The following is a 26,026-nucleotide window of genomic DNA, read 5'->3' as shown; positions in this document are numbered from 1 at the left end:
ACAAACGGTATTTTTCATCCTATTTATTCACAAATGTATTTTCAAGATGCATTTCTGTACATAGACTTAAAAACGTGCTGTCTTTTGATCACAGCAGCTGGTGGCAAAGCTGTCTGTTTATAGTCAACTTAATGTCAAGAGCTGGTACAGAAGTTCACAACAGCAGAGAACTCTATCGTTTGAAAATTTTGAGGAGGAAGTTACTGCGATCAAGTGGGAAGCCTCAGATCAGTCTCTTAAAGCACAGGTAGGGAAAAAAAGGCAAAAACAAACAATACGTAGAGTGGGCCACTTGGTAGATACGCAGTCAGCCCTAGCTAAGGGTTAAGGGGCTTCCCAAGTGGTGCAATTAGTAAAAAGCATGCCCGCCAATGCAGGAGGTGCAAGAGACATGGGTTCAGTTCCTGGGTCGGGAAGCTCTCTTGGAGGAGGAAATGGCAACTCACTCCAGTGTTCTTGCCTGGAGACGCCCACGGACAGAGGAGTTTGGGCTACTGTCCATGGTGTCACAGAGAGCTGGACACACAGAGCCTACACATGCGCGCGTGCACACACACACATACACACACACACACACACACACACACACACACAAGGGCTAAGGAAAGCATACAGCTGAATTCCTGCAGTCTCTAGAAAGTGGTGCTTTAAAAAAAAAAAAAAAAAACAGTTGGATCCGTTAATTTAATTCCCAGGGGGAAGGGTTCAATTTCATTTTTCATTATTAAAGCCAATTCTTACTTCCTTCAGTTAAAATGTGCATCAAATACACTTTCCTCTGGCTCTGTTAAGAAAGACTGAGCAGCGGCCTCTGCCCTACGTGTGCACCATCTTCGGATGGGTTTTGTGGGTTGGGACCTGTTTTCCTCACACTGAGGTTCTGAACACACAAGGTGGGGAGACCTGCTTGAAGGAGCTGGAGAAAGAAAAGAAAAATAAACTGTCCTGTTTGTTCATCTGATACCCAGAAGAATCAATAGGAAGACAATGGTCACCACAGAATTCTTGAGCTTACTTTCTTTTTGTTCCCAGGGATGTCACCTTCATTTCATGATTCTAGTGCCCACAAGACCCAATATTGCATCACGCCCCACCACCACCATCACGAGACTTAATTTGGAAAATAAAGCAAACTCCTTTTTGATGATTCTCTCTCTCGGTGTTCAAAGTGACTTTACGTTCAGATCATTCTGGAAGAAATCATTTTAAAAGCCTGTCACTGCACACTGCAAATGGCCGCAAGGACACCCTGGTGTGTTTCGCCATTATTAAAACAGCTACCAAAAATAAATACATGAAACAAAGAGGGAGCCCTTGCAGGGCCTCAGTAACGCAATGATCAGGAAATCGTCTCTGCTCTGGTAGATTAGAATCAAGGAATGCAGCCATTTTCATCATCAGTATAACTCTTTGTAACTGATTTCAGCGATGGCCCCACAAGGATGGTGCCTGCTCTTTTGTTACCCACCGTTGATAAATGTGCATCAATTTTTCACTTTGAAGTGTTATTTCCTCTTGCAATTTGCCAAGTGCCTTTTCATGCCGCATTTGAAGACTGTCCCATGAACAAAGCTCCTTCAGGGAAGACAAGTTAATTATCTGACTGCCATTCTGATTGTTGGCTGCTGGAAAGAAAATTCTTTGCCAGCTCCAGTGGTGAGGCACCAATGCTGCTCTTTGACAATGGTCAAATTCCTACAGGATCTGTCACTGGGTGAGTAGGAGAGCAATGGTTAAGAACTCAGACTTGGAGTCAGGCGGAGCTGGATTCAAACCCTGTACTTACTTTGGCCAAGTAAATCAGTCTCTATGAGCCTCTGTTTCCCCATCTGTATAATGAAGGTAATATTGGTTCCTAGGTTGTAAGATTACTACAAAGATCAGATAGCAGAATATGTGCTTGGCTCTTGTCACCTAGTGAGCATTAAACAAAGATTTTGTTCTGATAAAACAACTGCTCAATTCCCTTCCATTCACCAGAAGATACTGTGGAGGGTTATTTCATGGTGCTTCCCTAGAGGTTATTACAGGAACATTGTTTCCACACCAGACACATTTCTTCATTTACCATAAGTTTCAGTTCAATTCAGTTGCTCAGTCGTGTCCGATTCTTTGCGACCCCATGAATCGCAGCACGCCAGGCCTCCCTGTCCATCACCAACTCCCGGAGTTCACTCAGACTCATGTCCATTGAGTCAGTGATGCCATCCAGCCATCTCATCCTCTGTCGTCCCCTTCTCCTCCTGTCCCCAATCCCTCCCAGCATCAGGGTCTTTTCCAATGAGTCAACTCTTCGCATGAGGTGGCCAAAGTACTGGAGTTTCAGCTTCACCATCAGGCCTTCCACTCGTTTAGTGTTGCATTTGATGCTGGGAAAGATTGAGGGCAGTGGGAGAAGGGGACGGCAGAGGATGAGATGGTTAGATGGCATCACTTACTTAATGGACATGGGTTTGAGCCTACTCCAGGACATAGTGAAGGACAGAGAAACCTGGTGTGCTGCAGTTCATGGGGTTGCAGAGAGTCAGACACAACTCAGCCATTGAACAACAACAACAACAACGAGCAAACTTCGTGAATGACGCTGGTAAGTGTCTTTTCTGGGTGTGGCTCTTTAAGATTCCTGTTGTGGATCTATAACACATCACTGCTTATTTGGGATGTTTTTCTAAATGCAAATTCATATTCCTCGGCACTTCATCTTTTTTCCTTAAGCATATAATTGTAGCTTGTTTACTAAACTCTCACTTCTCCAAATATATTCTTTTTAAGCCATCTCTACTACGAGTCCAAATGGAAGGGATCTGGGACAATGACATTCCTCCAGTTAAAACAATTAGTTTAATACAAGACAAGAGAAGGAAGGGATAAACCAAAGTCCCTTTGGTTTAGTTTAAACATTCAAGCTGTGGGATGCATATTCTAATCTGAGCCTCAGAAGAGGAAAATAAACAGTATAAGAGCCAAATACGTATTAATTATGATTTATTTATTTAGTGCCACTGATGTGTATCCAACTATGCAAAGGTAAATTGAAGGGGGAAAATCAGATCCCAGTTCAAGAGAGCAAACTTTAACTGCCCATCTGAATTCCTTAACTACACAGAATTCCTTAACTACACATCTGAATGTTCTAGGAAAAACCTGGTGACTGATGATGACAGGAAAGTGGAATTAAATCCATGGTGGGGGGCAGGGTGGGGATAAGGATACTAGGAGGGGGTTAAAGAAAGAAAAACCCCAATACTGTTAAGATACTGGCCAGGCTGGGTCATGTCAATGGAAAATCCCCACTGCCTACTTCCAGCTCCTCAGAATCTTTCATGAACAGGAAAGACAAGATTCCAAACCAGAGGCAGCTGTTTAGACCTTCTCACTGCACAGCTCAGCACTAATTCTGGTCATGCAGACAGAGGCCCAGGACGCCCCTGGCAAGACATTTCTCCCCTGATGAGTTAACAGAGAGAATCTCTAGCCCTGACAGCAACATGTAACTCTGGGTTTTTATGGATGCCATTATTAAAGTGTTCTGGCTTAACAGAAATGCCTGCTGGATGATTCTAGAATCCTGAACTGCAGGCGGGCGCAAACCACTTTACCAGAGTAGAAACCAAGGCACATTCCTCAAGCTGATTTTCCAGAATGACCTTATTTTGTTTTAGTCTCCCTTTTTGAGGTATTACTTATATACAACACAATTTACTCATTTTAAATATGCAATCTGATGAATTTGGACAAATGTGGACAGTCACAAAATCACTACCAGAATCATTATATAGAAATTGTCATCACCCCAGAGGATCTCACATGGCCCTTTGTAGTCAGTTCCCACCCCCACTCCAGATGCTGGCAACCACCAATCCACTTTCTGTTGGTATAATTCCTGCCTATTCTAGAATTTTCACATGACTTCTCTTGTCTGTAGTATTTGTTATTCACCACTCTGATTGTTGAGTAGTATTCCCTCGTATGGACATACCATAATTTGTTTATCCAAGGGCATTTGGCTTGTTTCCAAATTGCTGCTTGTAGGAATAAAACTACTATGAATATTCAAGTAAAAGTCTTTAGGTGAACATATATTTGTATTTTGGGGGGAAAATACTGAGGAGATTGCTTGGCTATGCAGTGAATGTTGTTCACATTTATAAGAACAACACACGTGTCTTCTAAAGAGGCTATATCATTTTGCATTCCCATTCTTGTCAACACTACCGTTGGTCTTTAATTTAAGTCGTTCTAGATGTGAAATGATATCCACTGTACTTCTCTGCTGCTGCTAAGTCACTTCAGTCATGTCCGACTCTGTGCGACCCCATAGACGGCAGCCCATCAGTCTCCCATAGCTGGGATTCTCCAGGCAAGAATACTGGAGTGGGTTGCCATTTCCTTCTCCAGTGCATGACAGTGAAAAGTGAAAGTGAAGTCGCTCAGTTGTGTCTGACTCTTCGAGACCCCATGGACTGTAGCCTACCAGGCTCCTCTGTCCATGGGATTTCCCAGGCAAGAGTACTGGAGTGGATTGCCATTGCCTTCTCCGTGCACTTCTCTACTGACCAATAATCATGTAACTTTTTTTCTTCCACATGCTTACTTGTCACTCATACATAATTCTTAGTGAAATAGCTATTCAAATCTTTTCTCAATATTTTTAGTAGGCTGTCTTATTTTATTGAGTTGTAAGAGTCCTTTATATAACTGGGATACAAGTCCAAATAAATCAGATAGTTGTTTTGCAAATATTTTCTCTCTGGCTAAATGTTTCATTTTCTAACGGTATCCTTTAGGAGGAAAAGTTCTTCACTTCTATCATGGTTATCATTCTCTGTGTCCTAACAACTTCTTGCCTAACCCAAGATCAAAACAATTTTCTCCTGTTTTTCTAGAAATCTTATATTGTCAGATCTTCCACTGAGGTCTATGGTCTAGTTCACTTTATTTTTTGCGTATGAAATGAGGTGAGGACTTAAGTTCAGTTTGTTTTCTTTTTTTGCATAAACATATCCAGTTGTTCCAGCACCATTTGTTGAAAGACAATCTCTCTTATCTTTGAGTCAGTTTTTATTATTGCTGTTTGCTTGCTTTTCTGGCTACACTGGTCTCTGTTGTAGCACGTGGGCTCTTCACTGCTGCACGCAGCTCTCTCTAGCTGCACAGGCTTCTCATCATGCAGGATCTCGTGTTGTGGAGCATGGACTTAGCTGCCCCATGGCATGTGGGATCTTAGATCCTGGACCAGGCGTTGAACCCCTGTCCCCTGCATTGGCAGATAGATTCTCAACCACTGGGCCACCAGGGCAGTTCCTTTTGAGTTAGTTTCAAGCTGTATTCTCAGTAGATGTTGGGCTACTGAATCACCTCTGCACTAAGATGGTCAAAGCTTCTACACAAATGGTCTCCCAGAAGTTGCTGCAGTGAGAGGCAGCAGTGAGATGGTTTTTAAATAATGACAGAAGTGTTTAATACACATATTACAGAATCCTACTCCACAGTCATTTAAAATGATAAAGATCAATATTTATTGATGATGGAAAGATACTTAATAAAGTCTCACTTAATGAAATGATAAAAAATTAATCACTTAATGAAATAATAAAAACCACATTATAAAACAGAATAGATGTGATGACTTCATGTCTCTAAACAGAGGAGGAGACAACAGGATACACGAAGTGACGAAAGCCTTATTCCAAAAAGTTCACCCAGATCATCCTTAGGTGGCGAATTAAATGTGATTTATATTGCTTGCAACTTTCTGAAGTTTTTCAATACATGTGAGATTGTCACTATTTTTTAAAAAGCTATTTCTGTTTTGAAATAGTAAATAGGCGGAAAGAGACAGGAATGAGGATGAACAGTAAGGTATTGCTCCAGATCTGAAAGGCGAGTTCACACCGTTTAGTACTACGAAAGCTTAATGAGTCTCAACATCATGTGAGCAGCATGGAAACAGTCCCAAAGAACTAAAGAATATGTTCTGACATCTGTAACTCTTACATTTGAGGATAATAAAGTTGAACGCATGGCAATAAGAAAAACCCAGGGAATGTATAAATAGTGGTAGAAACTAGTAGTCAAGCCTTTTCAAATTGATTTTTATTCAGATTCAGTTGTTTATGGCCACAGGGCAATACCAAGCTACTTTCTAAAGAATCTTGGGGTGACTTCTAATTACCTATAATTGGATTTTCTGCCTTGCAGATTATCTTCAGTGGCTCTGGAATTATTACCCCATTTATCTAAGGAGCTTTCCAGCTGAGTAGGGTCAAATAGCCCAACACCTATCAAGAACAGAGTTTATAACTCATTCAAAGGAAACAAGATAAAGGAACTGGGAATGGATCAGCATAGAGAAGAGATGCCTAAGGGATTTCTAAATTACTGCCTTCAGATTTTCGATAGTAAAGCTAATAACTATCTGGGCAAGAAACAAAAGGGAGTAAATAAACTTAAGTAAAAATTAGAGAGACATCATTCTGACCAAAGGATGTGTCTTCTTAATAACATTCTCCCATTTATTCACTGGGCTTCCCAGGGGGCACAGTAGTAAAGGATCTGTCTGCCAATGCAGGAGACATGGGTTCAATCCCTGGGTCGGGAACATCCTCTGGAATTGGAAATGGCAACCCACTCCAGTATTCTTGCCTGGAAAATTCCATGGACAGAGGAGCCAGAGGGCTACAGTCCTTGGGGTCGCGAAGATTCAGACATGACAGCACATACACACACTTGTTCACCATGGCTCAGTCCTGTCCAAAGTGCTGAATTTTTCCAAAGCTGACCGGTCAGGGTCTCAGATTCTGAGGGAGCCACGTGAGGACACGTGCTTTGATTACTAAAAGAAACCAGACGTTCGGGATACAGCTACAAAAGTTTGACCAAATACCAGTGATCAAAACTGTCACTGGTTCCATCAACTAATATTTCCTGAAAATCAAATATAAGCTGGCCTCTGCCCATTCCCCCTAGTCTCTTATTTATTTGCTAGGCGCTGTATAGAACATAGGTCAGAACAAACAACTTCCATAACAAGCATGACATCCTGTTTAGGTTTCTCAGTGTGAGAAGTAGGACTCCCAGCGTTCGTAGCTCTGACAGTCATGGAAACGCCTCTGCCCCACAGTTTCTGTCAGCATCAACTTTTCCTCCAGGCACGAGGGCTGCTGAGTGCCAGAAAGCAAAGGCAGGGGAGGATGCAGTGGTTTTGGTAACTGGGAGGAGAGGAGAGGAAGTCCTGGAGGCCTGGCCTTGTAGGAGCAACGATTTTTAAAACCATTTGCAAGTCTGACTTCAGAAAACAATTTCACACAAACTGAGCCAGCATTCTCAGGAGGAAACCTCCCTTTTCTCCCGTTCTTGAATCCTGCCTCCTTTGAGGATTCTTAAATGAGGACTTTGGGGTCACACATCTCTGCCCTCAAAGATTGCCAAGGAATAAGAACTGAGTGATCTGTTAAGCTGTATTACTCAGCTCACCTAGTTAACACCACAAACAAATTCACCTGTATAAATGTCTTGAGTTTGTAGGCAAAGAGGACATACACAAAATGTTGTCAACCCATCACAATAATAACAGCTAATCATTATCAAACATTCCCTGTGGTCTTCCCTGGTGGCTCAGTGGTAAAGAATCCACCTGCTAATGCAGGAGACGCAGGTTATCTTCCTGGGTCAGGAAGATTCCCTAGAGAAGGCAATGGCAACCCACTCCAGTATTCTTGCCTGGGAATCCCATGAACAGAGGAGCCTTGTGGGTTACAGTCCATGGGTCGCAAAAGAGTGGGACGTGACTTAGCGGCTGAGCGAGAACAATGGACTGACACTAAGGCAAGCGCTTTACAGGTCACCTGAGTTTACTCTCAGCTTAGGCTGTGAGGAGGCTGTTACTACCACCTCTCCTTCACAGAGACCTGGAACCCAGAGAAGTTAGGTAAACTGTTCAGGGTCATACAATGGTGCACTCAGGGTTTGATCTCTGACCAGACTACGCCTGGGCCGGGCTTGCAGTCACCCACTGCCTGTGGACTTCACATCGGAGAGAAGCAGACTGAACTCGGGGAGCAGTTACTGACCTGCTCTCAGTGTCTCTGAGGTTTTATATTTTCCTTTGGCTTCTAAATCAGATTTGCCAAAACAGAGCTTATCCTAAGCCCATGTTTGATCAGGATCAAGAGGCACCAGTGAAGGCTCCGTACAGCCCGGGGGCAGGACAGTTACCTGCCCCGCCCCCTGCCCCCATCACCTTCCTTTATTTGGAACGTTTTCAGATTTTTCTGCTCACACACTGTGCGAGTTTGACACAGCCTACCTCGAGAGCTGAGAGGAGACTTTTTTGGTGCTTGTGCTTCAAGAAAAAAGGAAAAGGAAGAGAAAAGAATGAGACACAAGAACAAACAAGGGAGGAGGCTGGTGGTCTTTTTAGCGCTCCTTCAAGCAACTCAGAGTTGCAGTTGACATAGTTTCCTATATCGTCAAGCAATTATTCTCTAAATCAAGAAAAAAACTGCCAGTTAGAAAAGAAACCAATTCAGCAAGGCCTCTGCAGTCTGGGGTTTCAGGACTGTAACCTCCACTAACAAAATGGTGTTAGTATTAATAATTATCATAATAGCTAAAAAAGGCTTTGCTGTTGTGCCAAGCCTAGTGCAAAACCATTTATATCCACATAATATTAGATTCTCAGGACTTCCCTGGTCGTCCAGTGCCTAAGACTCCATGCTCCCCATGCAAGGGGCCTGGGTTTGATCCCTGGTCAGGGAGATTAGACACCACCTAGTAAGAGCAGAATCATCTCCCCAACACATGAGAAAAGAAAGACACTGGCCTGCACCCATTTCATGCTCCTCTGCTTGCCCGGCCCATCCAGAGCAAAAGGCGCCCCTCCTCCTGGCAGAAGCAAACACCTGGTAAAGGACTTAGATGTAAAGGAAACCAGAACATTGTCTTGAGCTACAGACACTTTGGGGCTTCCCAGGTGGCTCAGATGGTAAGGAATCCGCCTGCAATGCAGGAGACCTGGGTTTGATCCCTGGGTTGGGAAGATGCCCTGGAGAAGGGAACGGCAACCCATTCTAGTACTCTTGTCTGGGGAATTCCATGGACAGAGGAGCTTGGCGGGCTGCAGTCTATGGGCTTGCAAAGAGTCGGACACGACTGAGCAACTAACACACACACATACATACACACAGGGAACTAGGTCCACAGGCCCCAACTTAGAGCTTGCAGGCCACAGTGGAAGACCCTACACACTCCCGCGAAGACTGAAGACCCTGCACGCCACAGCTGAGCCCCCGCACACCAAATGAATAAAAATAGATGTTTTTTCTAAAGTAGCAGAAAGTACAAATATTATAATATGTATTTGATTCCCATAATTCTATGAAATAGGATCTATCATTATCCCCATTTTACAGATGAGGAACACGAGGCTCAGAGGGATTAAGAGATTGACCCAGATTGTCGGTCACATAGGAGGGACTTGAACCCAAGCCTGTTTGAATCCACAGCCCAGGCTACCAACCACTCTTCTGGACCAAGTGTCAGCATGTATTTTCTTTAAAATGCCAGAGAGACAATGTTTTCAGCTTTATGGGTCACATATTTCCTGCTGGCACTACCCATATTCTGTGCTTTTGTAGCACAGAACCATCCAGGTAAGTGAAAAAATGGGCATGGCTGTGTGCCGATAAAACTTTATTACACAATCAGGTCACCACCAGATTTGACAACCCCTATTCTCTTCCTTCATAGAGGAGACAAGATTTGAATTGAATTTGAGGAGTAGGTATTAGTCAGCTAGGGCTGCCATAACAAAGTGCTGTAGACTGTGGGAGGCTTCAATAACAGAAATTAACTTCTCACATTTTTGGACACTAGAAGTATAAGAGCAAGGTGTCAAAAAGTCTGAGAGAAGGGTTGATTCTTCCTGAGGCCTCTCTTCTTGACTGTTTATAGATGGCCATCACTCTGCTGTGTCTTCACATTGTCTTCTGTGTGTGTGTGTGTGTCTTAATCCCCTTTTTTATATGTCATTTGGGATTATAGCCCAACCTAATGACCTCCTTTAAGAATATAGCTTTATTTATCTGGCTGTGCCAGGTCTTAATGGTGGCACACAGAGTTTTTAGCTGGGGGATATGGGCTCTAGCTCCTGCCAGGGATTGAACCCAGGCCCCTGTATTGATAGCATGGAGTCTTAGCCACTGGACCACCCTAATGATCTCATTTTAACTTGAACACCTCTTTAAATTCTGAGGTATTGAAGTTGAACTTCATTCTGTGAATATGGAGGGACACAACTCGGCCCCTAACAAATGGAGTATATTTCAACAGGTGAAGAGAGGAAGGAAAGAAAAGTAAGGCAAGGCACAGGGAGGTATGGGCGGCTACACAAGTGGGTCAGGTCTTATACTGGATGCTTAGAGATCTTTCTCTGAAAAAGTGGTATTTCCATGGAAGCTGCTTAAGAGAATCGTCAAGCAATTAGACAAATGAAACAAGGAGTATTTATCGGCTCATGGAATTGCAAAGTGCAGCATAGGTGTAGTAGGCACTCAATCAACGTCACCCACAGAAGGTGGTACAAGCAGAAATGTGCCTTCATTTATTCAACAGACATTGATTCAATTTCCCTTTCATGCCAGCCTTCTCTTAGCTCTGAGGGTTCTCCAGTGCATAAGGCTTGGTGCCAGTTTGGTAGATGCCACCGTAGGAAAGAACCTGCCTCTACAGGAGAGAAGAGAGCAATGCTGAGAAATGGGGACGAGAGAGCTGGTGACACTGATAAGGCATCTGGATCAAGCCACACCTGAAGCTGAAGGTCCTGAATTTTTCAATTCCATGAGCTAAAATACAATTTCTTTTGATTTTGTTTGCTTGCTTTTTGCTGATTTACTTAAAAAACTTCAACTCAAAGATCCCATCTTCAGAGAAATTGATGCTGACCATTCACAAGGTTAGATCTTCCTTACTATATCCACTCAGAACCCCCAGTGCTTTTCCTTCACAGCTCTTATTACAATTGCAACTACATTATGCAGTTAATTTTTAAACAGCTGCCTCCCCTGGGAGCTCTATATTGACACACAATGGGTGCTCAATAAATTTAGTTTTTAATATACTTTGTTTGTTAGAGCAGTTTCAAGGTTCACAGCAAAATTGAGCAGAATGTATAGAGACTTCTCATATAACCCCGGCCCCTAAACAAGCACAGCCTCCCCAGTGATCAGCATCCCACACCAGATGGGACATCTATTAAACAGCAGCTAAGCCTACACCTGCTGACACGGCATCGTCACTCCAAGTCTACAGCCTGTATTAGGGGTCACTCTTGGTGTGCACATGCCGTGGGTTTTGGCAAACAGACGACGACAGGGACCTTCCGCTGCGTGTCACACGGGTGGCTTCACTCTCTACCTCCTCACTTCCCTCTTCTTCCCAGACCCTGGCAAATTCACTTTCTAAAGAAACTGGAATACTATATCCTTATGTCCCCACTAAATTGAGATTCTACTTTCCGTTCCCGTCTTCTCTTCAAGCCTCTGGGATGGATCCAACCAGGTGTCCGGTGCCTGGCCTCCTGGTTCAGCAGGCAGGGACACGGGGTGGTCAGCAGACTCTCAGGAGGGTGGCCTGGGAGCTTCTAGGCTTATGCTGTCTGTAGCTTCCATTCTATTTTTCAACCCAGCATCCCCACTGCTTTTCGCCCAAGTGCCAAAATGCATCTGGAACAAGGCATAATCCTCCCACTTTCAACAGACTCACTTGGTGTAATGTCACAGGTAAATGTATCAAAACCCAGTAGATGTTCTGCTTACGGTAATTGCGCAGAAATGTTACCAACGCGTCTCAAAATATAGGTGTTTTCCGGAGGCATGTGATGAGAGGGTGAGGTATGCCCCATTTCCCTCTCTTCTTCCTGGACCCCCTCATGAAACAAAGGCTCCCAACAGTTAACGACAGCCTGTTTTCACAGTTTATTTCCAGCGAAAGGTACTCAGAGCCTCATAGTTTAGGTCTGACCTCACTAAGCAACTTATGCAATATTTATCATCGCCAAAGTTAAAGAAAGGAGCCGGGCTGCCGCCTCCCCAACCCAGCCCCGGAGAAACACTCGCTCTTTGTAGTCTCATCTGTCTGCTGGGTCTTCTGACAAAGACAGACTGGGAGAGTGGGCAGTGCTGTGTCGCAGAGGACTCCTGCTGTCGGAAGGTGATGAGTCTGTTTCAACCCTAACCGATTCAAATGTCCCAGAGCCACAAGCCAGCTCCCGGCCGTGCGCCTGGGCCTCGCCTCACCTCCTGCTGCAGGCACCCCGCTCCGGCCCGCGGGGCAGAGACCCCGGCCCAGGAGTGTGGGCTGCTCAGAGGGGTCTGCTGCCTTGGGATCTGCAGCCTCCCAGGGTAGGTCCTCCAGGGATGAGAGAGAGAAAGGTCAGGACGGGGGACTCCCCTTATATGTCCATTGTTGACCCCACAGATATTTACTGAGTGCATTCTGTCTGCTAAACAGACTGCTGGGAATAAAAGACTGATGGGAAGAGGAAAAGATAGAAATTTATGCCCTTGTGGATCTAAGAATCTGTTCAAGAGACAAATGTTGATCACAAAATGCAAACATATGTGTAGACTGTCCAACCATGATTAACAATGCAAAGAAATACGGTCCTTTGTGGGGGACCCATTCAAAGGTTTCCCTGGGGACTCGCAAATCCCAGTTGACTTCCTCTGCTCATTCAGATCTTACTTCACTGTCATCTCCTCTGAAAACTCACCCTTGACCCCAAAGTAGCTGACCCGTCAACCCACCTCTCCTAACTGCCGCCCCTGACTCTGCCTCAGTGGCCTCGGCTCACTTGCCACGACTGGGATCGTGACGCTCTCACGTGCCTCCCTTTGCTGAGAGAACACAAGCTCCGCAAAGGACAGGAGTTTTGTCTTCTTTCTTTGTACTGGTAGCACCTAGAACAGTGCTCAGCACATAGTAGGTCCTCAATCGATATTTGCTGAATGAATGGATCAATTGGGCTGATTTCTGAAGAGCCACCAGCTGGCACCAGGAAAAATGAAGTCTGGGACAGTGCAACGGTGGCAGGTGAGACCACAGGAGGGAAATGGCCCAGGGAGAGTGAGGACCATGAGGTGGCCTGCCTGGAGGAAGGGGCAGGGTGAGGGCTGCGGCTGCTTCAGATGAAACTGTGCCCACTAAGGGCTCCAGTTTTCACCTGGAAAAGAGCAGGGAGCTAATGAAACAGTGCAGGCTGGGAGGAAGGGAGGCATGGTGAAGATGCAATCTGATTGGCCTCATGAAGAGACCGGTCTGGCTGCAGGTCAGAGTGGATGCAAGGTCCCACAGGCCCAGGAGGGCGGCCGCTCCAGAGCAGGGAGAGGAAGCAGCTTGGTCTGGAGTCACTGTGATGGACAGAAGTCGAGAGAGTCAGGGTGCTTCTAGGAGGTAAAATCCTCAGGACAAGGTGAAGGACTGTTTACAAAAATGAAGTGGGGGAGGTCGGGAGCATTTCCCAGATGCCCCTCAGGGAACTGCCAGACCCACCTTGAAGGCCGAGAGCCTCACCTCCCAACCGCACAGCTGGAGCTGAGACTGTCTGGAAACCCTGGCTTATGTTTCTGTTCGCTAATTCCAAACCCACAAAGGTGCCTCTGGTGCTTTCCAGCCGCCTCTGCACTATCCTTCCCCTAGAGTCTCTGACTGATTTTCCACCATATTCACAGTTCTCTCGCTTCGCTTCTCACTAATCCACAACAGCTAGCCAGACACGAGGATGGGCCGCCCTTCCCTGTGCAGGGAAAGGAAGGCTGTCCACAACCAAGCTACATCTCCAAGACCCATCAACAAATTACAATCTCATTAACGTTTTACCTTCTACCGACACCTAGCTGTGAATGTAATCCACCTTTGAAACCCAGCAAGAGCCTGCACAATATCAAATACACAGGGCTCTTGTAGAATTTCAAAATACAGGGTGCCCATGTTTGGAAGTGAAATCACCAGGAGATAAATCTTTGTTCGCTACCCAGCTTAGCATGAGGGGAGAAGGTCAACCAATAGAGAGCGAGAGAGAGAGAGAGAGAGAGAGAGAGAGAGTGAGTGTGTGTGTGTATGTGGCTTCCCTTGTGGCTCAGCGGGTAAACAATAAACCTGCAATGCAGGAGACACAGGAGATGCAGGTTTGACCCCTGGGTTGGGAAGATCCCCTGGAGAAGGAATGGCTACCCACTCTAGTATTCTTGCCTGGAAAATCCCATGGACCGAAGAGCCTGGCAGGCTACAACCCAAAGGGTTGCAAAGAGTTGGACACGACTAAGGGTAAGCACACACACACATGTGTGGGCGTGTGTGTGTGTGTGTGTGTGTGTGAGACGATGGGAGGAGATAGAAAGTGCCAATCCAGTAGGAATACCCCTTCTCTCTAGCGCGCACACACACACTCCCGAATACAACACGGAGCAGCCTGACCCCGTCCTGGGTTGCGATCGCTGCTTGTCACCGTGTGCTAACACTGGCCCACAGCGCTGCACTTCTCTCTGATACATATGAACAAAGCCCAGAGCTGCGTTTGGGACAGCGTTATGGATTGTTCAAAACACAACTGTGGCTGTTTCAGAGACAGATGTGGGGGAGGGAAAGGTGGAGTAGGTAAGCCCACCCAGATGTCGTCCGAACACAACAGCAGTCGCAATCTTTTATTCCAGTCCAAGGCCACAGGGCACTGGCGGGAAGCTTGCACACCACACAGGCCAGCGCCAGCCTTCCCTCCGCACAGCGCTCACACCCGCGCCCCCAGAAACGCCCTCCTCGCTCCTTTCAAAACTCTGCCCAGCCTGCGGTCACCCTTTTCTGACCTTCATCCACCCTTTAACGTCCACTGCTCACATCTATGGGTGAATCTTCAACCAAGAGGCTAGTGACAGTGAGCTGGAAAAACAACGCAGTGGAAGAAGAGTCCTCGAAAGGAAATCTGAGAGCAAAACCCGGAAGCCAATTTCTGAATAGTCTAAGACAGAGACAGCAACACGAACAGGAAGCCAGTGAGCCCAGTGCTGAAGCTGTCTAACAACAGTTCTTTCTTCTGTTTGAAAAGAAAAACCAGAAGTCTCAAGCGGGTGTTCAACAAATCAAATATAACCCATAGATACGTTTGCATTAATTTTTTTTAATATGGAGAAATCATATGAAAAATTCAGATCTCTAGCTTCTCTCTTAAAATCAGAAGATTTGGGACTGATGGTCCAGACCTGCCTGCCAATTCGGGAGACATGGGTTCGATCCCTGGGGTTGATCTGGGAAGATCCTACGTGCCGCAGAGCCACCATGCCCATGTGCCACGACTACTGAGCCACACGTCCTTGAGCCTGAGCTGCACAAGAGAGAAGGAACTGCGACTAGAAAAAGCCCATGCACAGCACTGAAGGCCCAGTGCAGCCAAAAATAAACAATAAAATCAGAAGATTTAATCACCTTGTAGTCACATCCACCCCTACCCCAGCAACACCTGTCTGATCTGGATAGAAGCTGCTATCCTTAGTCAGGAATCCCCTCTCTCTCTGCCACAGTACCCATCACCCTCTATTACTCAGCACTGAAGTCAAGCTGTCATTTAAACTTAAACATGCACCCCTTTTTTCTTGGAATAAAAGCTACTTTTTGTAACTTAGTGTCTATCACAAGAAGAAAAACCTAACACAGCCCAAAAGGGACACAAATTTCAAGGCAAAAAAGGCAAATACCTTTTGTGTGCACATGAAGAATATCTTCCATCTTTTCTACGCAAACCCCTGCCTGATTCACTCTCTGTGCACCTGCTGGCACCGCGGGCATTTGTGGTTGTGAGCCTGGGTGGGCAGCATTCCTGGGACTTGGATCTTCTTGCCAAGCCTTGCTCCACGGCCGTCATGAACTAGATCCTCCCCTAAAGGCTAGTCCAATGCCCCCAACCTGTTTGTAACTTGCTTCTGCTTCCTCCTCTTTGGATGCCTGATCATTCAGAAGGCAGGTGATCACATAAACTCATCCTACATAAGGTGTGACGCCTGATGACAGCTCACACGCTCTATCCCTCGGGGTGCAATTTAACAGGTGTCTATAGTGCTTTAAGCTAAGGGTTATAAACGGGTTCCTGAAGTTTAAAGTTCATAAAAAGCTCCTCATAGGTGCTGGTGTGGGAACTCAGCAACGGGGAATGAAGTGGAGGGAGACCAGATGACTCACCTGACCGGCTCTGACCCCCCTGAATCAGGAAATGAAATTCTGGGTAAGATTTCCTGGTGGGGTGTAGGGAGTAGTGGGGTGTGGAACCAGCTTTTAGAACATAGACACTTTGTCTCTTGGAAGCTGGGGGACCATCCCACACTCTACTGCTCCCTGCAACCTGCCACATGGCAGTTGGGGTTTTTGTTAGACACTAAGGAGTGGCAAGAATACACAGAAGAACTGTACAAAAAAGATCTTCACAACCAAGATAATCATGCTGGTGTGATCACTCACCTAGAGAAGTCAAGTGGGCCTTAGAAAGCATCACTACAAACAAAGCTAGTGGAGGTGATGGAATTCCACTTGAGCTATTTCAAATCCTGGAAGATGATGCTGTGAAAGTGCTGTACTCAACAGGCCAGCAAATTTGGAAAACTCAGCAGTGGCCACAGGGCTGGAAAAGGTCAGTTTTCATTCCAATCCCAAAGAAAGGCAATGCCAAAGAATGCTCAAACTACTGCACAATTGCACTAATCTCACATGCTAGTAAAGTAAAGCTTAAAATTCTCCAAGCCAGGCCTCAGCAGGATGTGCAGCTGCTCTAGCAGGTGACTCAGGCAGCCCACAGCCAGTGTGGCCACGGCTGGAAGGAGCAGCTCCCCGTGGGGCCACCTGCTTCCTTGGCTGACTCTGAATTCTATGTCAGGAGAACACGTGTGCGCAGCTGAGGACTTCCCTCCTGCAGCACTGCTGACATTTGAGGCTGGAAAACTCTCGGTCGAGAGGGGCTGTCCTGTACGTGGTAGGACATTTGCAGCATCCCTGCATCTACCCAATAGATGGCAACTGAAAACGTCTCCAGGCATTGCCAAAAGTCCCCTGGGAGCAACACTACCCCCTCAACTGAGAACCACTGACTTAGACACCAAACATCAGACATACCTAGGTTGTCTCAGGTTGGGCCAGGGTCTGGGCCTTCAGCATTTATACCAGAAGGCAGGTGCCTATAACTGCCCTCAACACTCAATATAATGACCCCCCAATGAAATCAAGAGCCACCAAGGTCATAAACAACAGAAAGCTACAATTCCACAGATGACCAGCTCCAGTGCCTTAAACGTTAAGCTGCCAAGGCTCTCGGTCATGGAGAAGCAGCTGGCGGAAGTGACAGGGACATTCCGGGAGGTCTTCACCTCAGCTATCAGGCCTCCCCACTGCCCGGGGAAGCTGCCATCAGGTAAGCTGTCCAGACCCTGCACACAGAGAAACAGTGGCTTCAGGGAGGGGGTTCCCAGTCTGTACTACCCCACCCCACCTGGACTCCTCTGGGAGGCTGACAACATTTGGAAATCCTTCTCATCAGGGCTTCCCTATTGCCCCAGAGGGTAAAGCATCTGCCTGCAGTGCAGGAGACCTGGGTTCAGTCCTTGGGTTGGGAAGATCCCCTGGAGGATGAAATGGCAACCCACTCTGGTACTCTTGCCTGGAGAAGCCCATGGACAGAGGAGAGTGGTAGGCTACAGTCCATGGGGTTGCAAAGTGTCGGACACGACTGAGCGACTTCACTTCCACTTTCTTCATTTTCATCAGGGTGGAGCAGGACCACAGGTTGGTTCTTAATCAGCCCAGACCGCAGACTTGTTCCCCCGGCTCTGCACTCAGGACACAGTGAATGTATAGCGTGCGGTTGTCATGGGTTCAGGATTCCTGAACTTGGGCAGCAGCATGTCCACCAGGGGCTTTGAAGTCTTCTTTCCCACTAGTACCCAGCTAAAGAAGCTTCATCACAAGCTCTTCAAAACTCTCATACCTGATCCCACCCAAAGAAATGTCTTTAAAATCATCCAAACAATGAGGAAAGAAGGGAGGAAAGCAAATGTTAAGTACAAAAATAAAATAAATAAACCTTTGAGTGATTTCTACCTGTTATATCTGATTTTTAAGCTTGCTCTATATTTGTGATTCATTCTTAGCACACAATTACATCTTAAGTAGATAATCCTCTATAGGATAGCTCTTATGTAAACAGCCAGTAATTTTGATATATTAGAATTAAAAGAAATTTCCTAAGGCCAAATTCTGCCATCTTTAAAGAAATATGCCTTGCTTATTCCAAGCATAATCTTGCTTCAGGGACCCAATTACAGTTATCAAAACTGTGGTTTCTTCTGTATGCTGAAGCTGAAGATGCAATATATTTTGCACATACCTCTACAGCAGAAAGTGAACAGTAACTAAAGAGCCTCTTGATGAAGGTGAAAGAAGGGAGTGAAAAAACTGGCTTAAAACTCAACGTTCAAAAAATTAAGATCATGGCATCTGGTCCCCTCACTTCATGGCAAATAGAAGGGGAAAAGTGGAAGCAGTGAGAAATTTTATTTTCTTGGGCTCCAAAATTACTGCGGATGGTGACTGCAGCCATGAAAATAAAAGATGACTGCCCTTAGAAGGAAAGCTATGACAAACCTAGACAGCATATTAAAAAGCAGCGACATCACTTTGCTGACAAAGGTCTGTATAGTCAAAGATATGTTTTGTCCAGTAGTCATGTATGGATGTGAGAGTTGGACTATAAAGAAGGCTGAGCACTGAAGAATTGATGCTTTTGAATCGTGGTGTTGGAGAAGACTCTTGAGAGTCCCTTGGACAGAGAGTCCCTTGGAAAGGAGATCAAACCAGTCAATCCTAAAGGAAATCAACCCTGGATATAATTAGAAAGACTGATGCTGAAGCTGAAGCTCCAATACTTTGGCCACCTGATGCGAAGAGCCAACTCATTGGAAAAGACCCTGATGCTGGGAAGGATTGAAGGCAGGAGGAGAGGAGACAGCAAGGGATGAGATGGTTGGATGGCATCACCGACCCAAGGGACATGAGTTTGGGCAAATTCCAGGAGATGATGAAGGACAGGAAAGCCTGGTGTGCTGATGTCCATGGGATTGAAAAGAGTCAGACACAACTTAGTGACCAAACAACAACAACTACAAGTTATTATTTTTCAGTATATTTCATTTTATAGTTTTTTTTAAAAAGTCATCAGCCACAGGCAGGGATTTAGATGATCCCATCATTCTAAATTGCAAACAGAAAGCATAAAGTTCTGTAACCATGAAGGTTTATAGTGAAGGCATGGACAGGTTTGTTCATGGACAGTAGGGGAAAGCTTGCTCCAAATATATTTGCTTGTGAGATGCTGCAGTTTTCAAAGCTCTGAAGTTGAAGGTGCAGTAAGCATAGTCTGTGTGAGGCATAAACAAGAAGTGGTTGTTTCTGTAGCTGCAAAATTATGAAGTGTCCCTTGTGGGCTGGCATCTCACACATCCGCAGATGTGCTGAGTTCTGTGAGGACCCTGACACGCAGCGCTTCCTTGAAAAGAAAGGGAAACAATGGCAGGGGCAGCTGATGACAGTCTTTCACATTCTTGATCTTCACGGCTGCAACGGTGTAAGGTGTGAGCCACTCGAGCAGCCAAATAAATAGCCATAGAGACCAACAGAGGAGGTGGTGCCCGCGAAACCCACTAGGTAAATGAAGGCAGCCCCGGTGGTGAGCGCTTCATGTTACCTGTCAACCTGATAACCGGCTGACGTTTCTGACATGTTTCAGTTAGCCAGGCATTTTACTTGCAAAGAAGGTTTGAGCAGTTTGACCTTTATCGTTTCATAGTCAAGAACTTGCCTGTCACACCCTCATTTCTGTTATATAGCTTCAAAAAGCGAAAGAGAGAAAAAAGAGTAAAACTACATCCGTTCATTTCCCCCACTGAAACATCAACACGGTCTTTCTTGTTATGGGGTACGACAGAGGGACTCCCAGAACTAAGAGCTGGCTTGGGGGCAGAGAAAAGGCTTCCTGGACCTACAGTGACAGAAACTGAAATTTCCAGATTTTGTTTTCAAAAATAAGTTGGATTTGGACTTCCCTGGTGGTACAGTGGATAAGAGTCCACCTGCCAACGTAAGGGAGAAGGGTTCGATCTCTGGTCCTGGAAGATTCTACACGCCTTGGAACAATGAAGCCAGTGTGCCACAACTTCTGAACCCTCGTGTTGCGACTACTGAAGTCCATGCACCCAGGAGCCCGTCTCCACAAGACAAGCCACTGGGTGAGAGGCCCACACACCACGATGAGGAGAAACCGCAACTAGAGAGTCCGCGGGCAGCAACAAGACCCAGCACAGCAAGTAAATACATTATCTAAAAAACTGCACTAAATCTGCACTTATAAAACAAGTTGGGTTTGATTTTTCTCCATAGTCTCGTGTAGGGGACAATGAATGCTCTCCATAAGAGGCCAGACAGTAACTATTTCCGGGTTTGCAGCCCTGCAGCCTCTACTACAACTACTCAACTCTGCGCCTGCAGCCTGTGAGAAGCCACGCGTTTACAGTGAACGAGCAATGTTGAGTTCCAACAATAATTTGTTTAACAAAAACAGGCAGCAGGCCGGACGTGGCCAGCTGGGGTTTGCTGACCCCAGCCCTGGTAGCTGGGCTGACTCCATATAACTTCAGAGCCTTGGAGACGCTATGGGCCATCTGTTGTTTGGATAAAACCGATGTAACAGCTGAAATTTTGCTTCAAACAGAAAAAAAAAAACAAATACAGCAGAGCTTTATTCACTTATTACTTTTATCTTGGGTATTCCATCTTCCTTGTACAAAGCCACGGCATATACTTTCTAGGACCTGTCATGGCAGAGTTGCCTAAAATGATTTCAAATAAGAGGACGGTTGTCCTAGGTCCCTGGTGGTTCAGTGGTAGAGAAAGGACACAGGTTCCATCCCTGGATCAGGAAGATCCCCTGGAGAAGGTAATGGCTACCCACTCCAGTATTCTTGCCTGGAGAATCCCATGGACAGAGGAGCCTGGTGCGGCTACTGCCCACAGGATTGCAAAAGAGTCAGACACACCTCAGCAACTAAACAACAATCTCTGGTCTCTCCTGCCATGTGGGCAGGTCTGATGAGAGGCCGAGGGAATGGGGGGCTGCCTCTGATAGCCCCCATCTGCTTCCAGTCCCAGGAAACACCCCAGCTCTGCTTCTGACCAGGCTGGCAGGAAACACCATGAACTCTACCCCAGAGACCACCTTAGCAGGATCGTCCAAGCAGAATCCGGAGCTTCACTCCACAGGCTGATAATGCCTGGTATGTGTGTACGTTCCAGGAGTTGGGATTTTTCTAAAGCATCATTTTTCTCTAAAACTAAATCCCACCCCCCCCACACACACAAATTGTGAGGCTTTCTAAAAGACTCAGCTCTTTCTGTTACCAAAAGCCACCTTCCCTCCACCCATACTGATTTAAAATATAATTGCTAGTTTCACATTTAATTCGTGTGTTTTCCAAAGTTCTTGAGTAACAGGAATTAATTCTCCACGTGGTTTTTCCCAATGCTATTCTTTAAACTGTGTTAATGTAACATCCTATTAATACCAATTTGTAAAATTCGAACGTTAAAAAAAAAAAGCCCAATTATGAAATGGGCATTCGGGTAGCTCCCTTGATCTTTCCTTTGATCCCTCAATGTTCTTTTTCTTGATCCTTCCTAGCCATTAATAAGAGAGCCACACACTTGGATACCTGATTTCAGCCCTTTGGGCATCTTTCTGAGACCCTTAATGGAAAAGCCCAGAGGCTCCAGCTCTCAGGGTGAATGGGCTCTGGCCTGGCCTCGCTTAAGACCCAAGACTGTCACTCAGGCTGAGAGATCCCCTGGCCCCATCCTCAGGGCACTCAACACAGGAATGATGAATAGAAAGGGCTTTGCTCTGCCAACCTGGTTAGCCAGTTAGTGAGGGTTTTTAAGAGGCTGAAGGCAGCTTTTCCAGCCCTGCTGGAGCAGCTTAAATAATAAGGGTCAGGATTAGCCCTTCATAGAATCGAGGTGGAAAAAAAAATCAGTGGAGGCGGTGAAATGAGAAAGGCAGCTGAGGATGCATTCTCTTTCAATAGACCGATCCCCATCTTGCTCAGCACACACAGCTGTAATTATACTGCCTTCACCAACGTGTATGGACACCTCCTCCTTGCCACAAACACACGTGTGCCTCTATGGATGAAAGCAGATTTTTATATAGAAACCCTGGTATCTATAATTCATGCTCTTTAGCCTTTACATATTTATTCTGCATTTTAATTAAGGCCAAAATCTGAATACTTTAGATAGGTAGTTTCTTTCTTCTATGCATAGCTTATAGGCAAATCACCTGGCAGACACCCAGATGTTACACAAACACAACAGAGCCTGTGATGAGTAACCTACTGTCTGGACACGCTGCAGAGCTCTCTCCTTTCAAAGGTATCCATCTCAAGACAGGAAGAACTCATCTCCCCACTGCAATCATGACAAAATGAGAGGCTGAAACAGCAAAGTGTGGGCATTACCAGTGCCGCACAGGAAGCAGCAATGGGTCATACTGGCTGACCCTTCAGTGGAGTGGGCGGGAGGGACAGGGAGAGGGAAGGGGGCTTGGGAAGGCCCTGAAGTGGGCCAGAAACTCGTCATAAGCTTAGAACTGAAGTTCCCCTGTTGCCAGAATGATACAGCAGACACAAAGGCTAGATCTAAAATTAGAAAAGCCAGAAGCTCACATCTGACATTGGGTTAGAAGGGCCGGACTTTTTGATGAATGTTGATGCTTTGAAACCCTAGGAGGTTTTCCCATGAATAATATATCAAGGAAGGTGATCTTTAAAATGTGAAATTCTACCCAAGCCTTGCTCAAGTAGGCATACTCAGGCGTTCTTTTTTAATTTCTAAAGCAGGCCAAATCTGGACTGATGCTTGTCTTGTCAATAAAGTTTTATTGGAACACAGCTGTGCTCCCTTGTTTACACATTCTCTGTGGCAGACATCAGAGTGGAACACTTGGGACACAGACCATCTGACCTAAAAAAAAAAAACAAAAAAAAGCCTAAAATATTTACTCTCTAACCCTTCACGGAAAATGTTTACCAACCTCTGCTCCCAAGAGGTGCTCCTTCCTTTTCTGTCTTCTGTTTTCTCCCTTCAGAAAAATAAGAGAAAAATGGATCTGAGACATTTGGAACTCCCAAATTCTCACCGTCATACTATTTCTTCTAATCTTTACAGAAGCAATGGAAAAAAAAAAAAAAAAAAAAACTGCAGAAAAAATCCTCCCCAAGCATCTCTGTGGCGAGTAAAACAGTCCATATTAGTTTTTCAGGCTTGCTAATAATATCCTACTTCTAGACGAGTGAACAGTGATGGAAAAAAAACAAACAAACAAACAAAAAAACAAAACAGTCAGCACTACAGACAGGGTTAGGACTGCCTAAAGACCCAGCACTGGGCTACAGTTTTATCTCATTTTTCATATTCATATCATCACAGAGTAGATTCTGCTAGAATACCAATTTTACACTGTTGGTAAGGGACAGTGGAGTTTTAGAAAATCAGATATATCTTGTTCCAAATCCTGTCTTAACTACTGTACTTCTGAGGATGGGTGTCTGGCCCCACCTTTGCTGCTGACGGTAACAGCTGCCACACGTTTACCCTCCAGGCTCTGTTCTCTTCACCCTGAAAACAGACCCTTAATGAGAAAGGCAACACGCCAACTGGGGCTGCACACCCATTCCACAGACTAGAAAGCCAAAGGTTAGGAAGGAAAACGGCGTGCCTGAGGCTGCTGTGCTCGAGAGGTGGTGCTGGGGAGCTGGCATCAGACAGCTCATGCTCTGTCTTCCCAGGCTCATACAAGGGCTGCGACTGCCCACAACTGAGGAGCAGAGTAAAGGGTAACTGGAGATGCAGCAAAAACTGACGTGCTAACCAAATAATGTCTGCAGGCCACAGAACACAGACCTGTCCGGCGGCCCCTGTGGACGTCGGGATCCCGCTTCTCAGCCCCATTATAACGAACGTTCAGCACAGATGGAGTGCTGTGCTCGACAATGACGCACACTGCTCCCCGTCACCTTCTAAGAACTCTCTCAAGTCTTCGGGGTTTCCCGATCTCCAGGTACAATGCACACTAAATAAATAAGTAGATGGGCACATGATAGACAGACAGGTATAGAGAAAGTAAAAGAGGATACAGATGACACTGCTGTATTAACACTCAACTGATGCCTAGAAAGGACATTATTTCAGGCCACCCAGAATCCATTCTTCCTGTCTTTGGGGAGAGTACCCCAATCCCTTTTATAGGAGCCACCTTGTCCCTCCTGATTGGTCTGATTGAACTGAATCTGGAATGTATCCTGCCCTCTCCTGGCCCAACCCTAGCTTTCTCAGAGCTGGCCAGGAAAACTCCAAAAGGGGGTCTTCCCAAGCAGGACTTCTTGAAGACGCATGGACCCTGGTAGCAAGACTCTGCAGTGGCCGATTTCTGGTACCTGCCCAGCCTGGCTCCAGCCCTCCCTTCATCTTACATTAGAAAGCTTAAGCAAACATTTGCTTGCAACCAACCGACACTAACTTTCCCAATTCCAGGAGCACTATTCTTGAAAAACAAATTGCCTTCAAATTAGTGTTATTTCAGTCTCCCCGAGGCTCTCCTTTCTAAGAATATCTGTTAACCAATTTTGTTTCTACTTTCCCTTTAAAAAAACAAAAAAACTCTAGACAGACATTTTCAGATGCCGGGGAGGGTAGAAACTGACCAAATACAGACAAATCTCCAAAAAGGAATGATTAAACTAAACTTTATTAACACTTGTTCCAAACGGTAGTGCCCGATGTATTTTCATTTCATTTCTGATCTGTCATCAGGTCTGTTCACTCTGCTCCCAGCACTGACTCTAGAACTGTGATAAGCAGAGATTCTCTGAGCTCAGCTGGGTCTTGACCTCAATCTATTGACCAAATAGGTGCAAATTTCTGCAAAGCATTACTGTCTACTGCATGTTCTACTATCCTATCCCAAGTTACCTCATTAAATGCTTTTATAAACATGATCCACAATGTCTACAGAATTGCTTTAATCTCTTGCTTTCATAAATATTACAAGAAAGGAAACAGAGTTACTTGGCACACTTTGTTCACAGGAAACCCATGGGAACCGTTCAAACAATTGTTTTCTTCTCGATGTGCTTATAAATGCTCTGTATAAATACAATTTAGAGCCTGCAATGGTTTCGCATATCATTTGGGTTAATATCCACACTTCTGACCACAGCAAGCAAATCCCCTCTCCCCTTGCATGAAATGGCCACCGCCTAAAGCTCCAACTCCATCACAGACCCCACCCCCTGTACCCCCCACCAACCCGTCCCCTCTTCTCTCTCTTCCTGGTCCCAGCTGTCTGCCCTCACCTTCCCCGCACTCAAGCCTCCTCTCACCTCAGAACCCTGCACTGCCCTTCCTCTGCCTGGAATGCTCCTCTGATCTCCAGGACTGGTTCGTGCTCCCCGCTCAGGTCTCAGACGAAATGTCACCACTTTAAAAAGCTTTTCTATACCACTTGACCTACACTATTCCCTGCTTTCTCCACTGCCTGGTTCTGCTTTGCTTCCCAGGATTCAGTGCCATGCAAAACATATTCCTTGTGCTTCGTCTCCTTATCTGTTACCTCAACTACAATATAAGATCCGTGAAGGTGAGGATTTGCTATTTCTAGTAGTTCTGTTTGGAACAGCATGCTGGTGGAAGAAAGGGAGGTGAGAAAGGAGGGAGGGAAGAAGGAAGGGGGAAGGTGGAGGGGCTGAGAATGAAGTGTCTGCATCCCTTTGGCTGCTTATTAATTTTTGAAGTCTATGCTTTCAAAAATTAGGACACCATTTGCCTCTTCCTAAACCTTCTGATCAGGATAATAATGATTCATCAGAGGCAGAGTTAAGACTGTGGT

General features: G+C 45.6%; 1 long non-coding RNA gene across 3 annotated transcripts in view; it reads right to left on the bottom strand.

Annotated features, from left to right (window-relative positions):
• Positions 1-26,026, bottom strand: part of LOC147359936 (uncharacterized) — a 136,984-nt gene that overhangs the window by 63,191 nt on the left and 47,767 nt on the right. For all 3 annotated transcript variants that reach the window (XR_015138544.1, XR_015138542.1, XR_015138543.1), the window contains exon 3: positions 23,174-23,221. This is a non-coding gene — a long non-coding RNA (uncharacterized LOC147359936). The remainder of the gene's footprint in view (positions 1-23,173; positions 23,222-26,026) is intronic.

Source organism: Bos grunniens, chromosome 13, assembly GCF_055505025.1.
Source record: "Bos grunniens cultivar Pamir isolate PY7600 chromosome 13, Bosgru_T2T1.0, whole genome shotgun sequence".
Classification (NCBI taxonomy): domain Eukaryota; kingdom Metazoa; phylum Chordata; class Mammalia; order Artiodactyla; family Bovidae; genus Bos; species Bos grunniens.
This window is presented reverse-complemented; position numbering and strand designations above follow the sequence as displayed.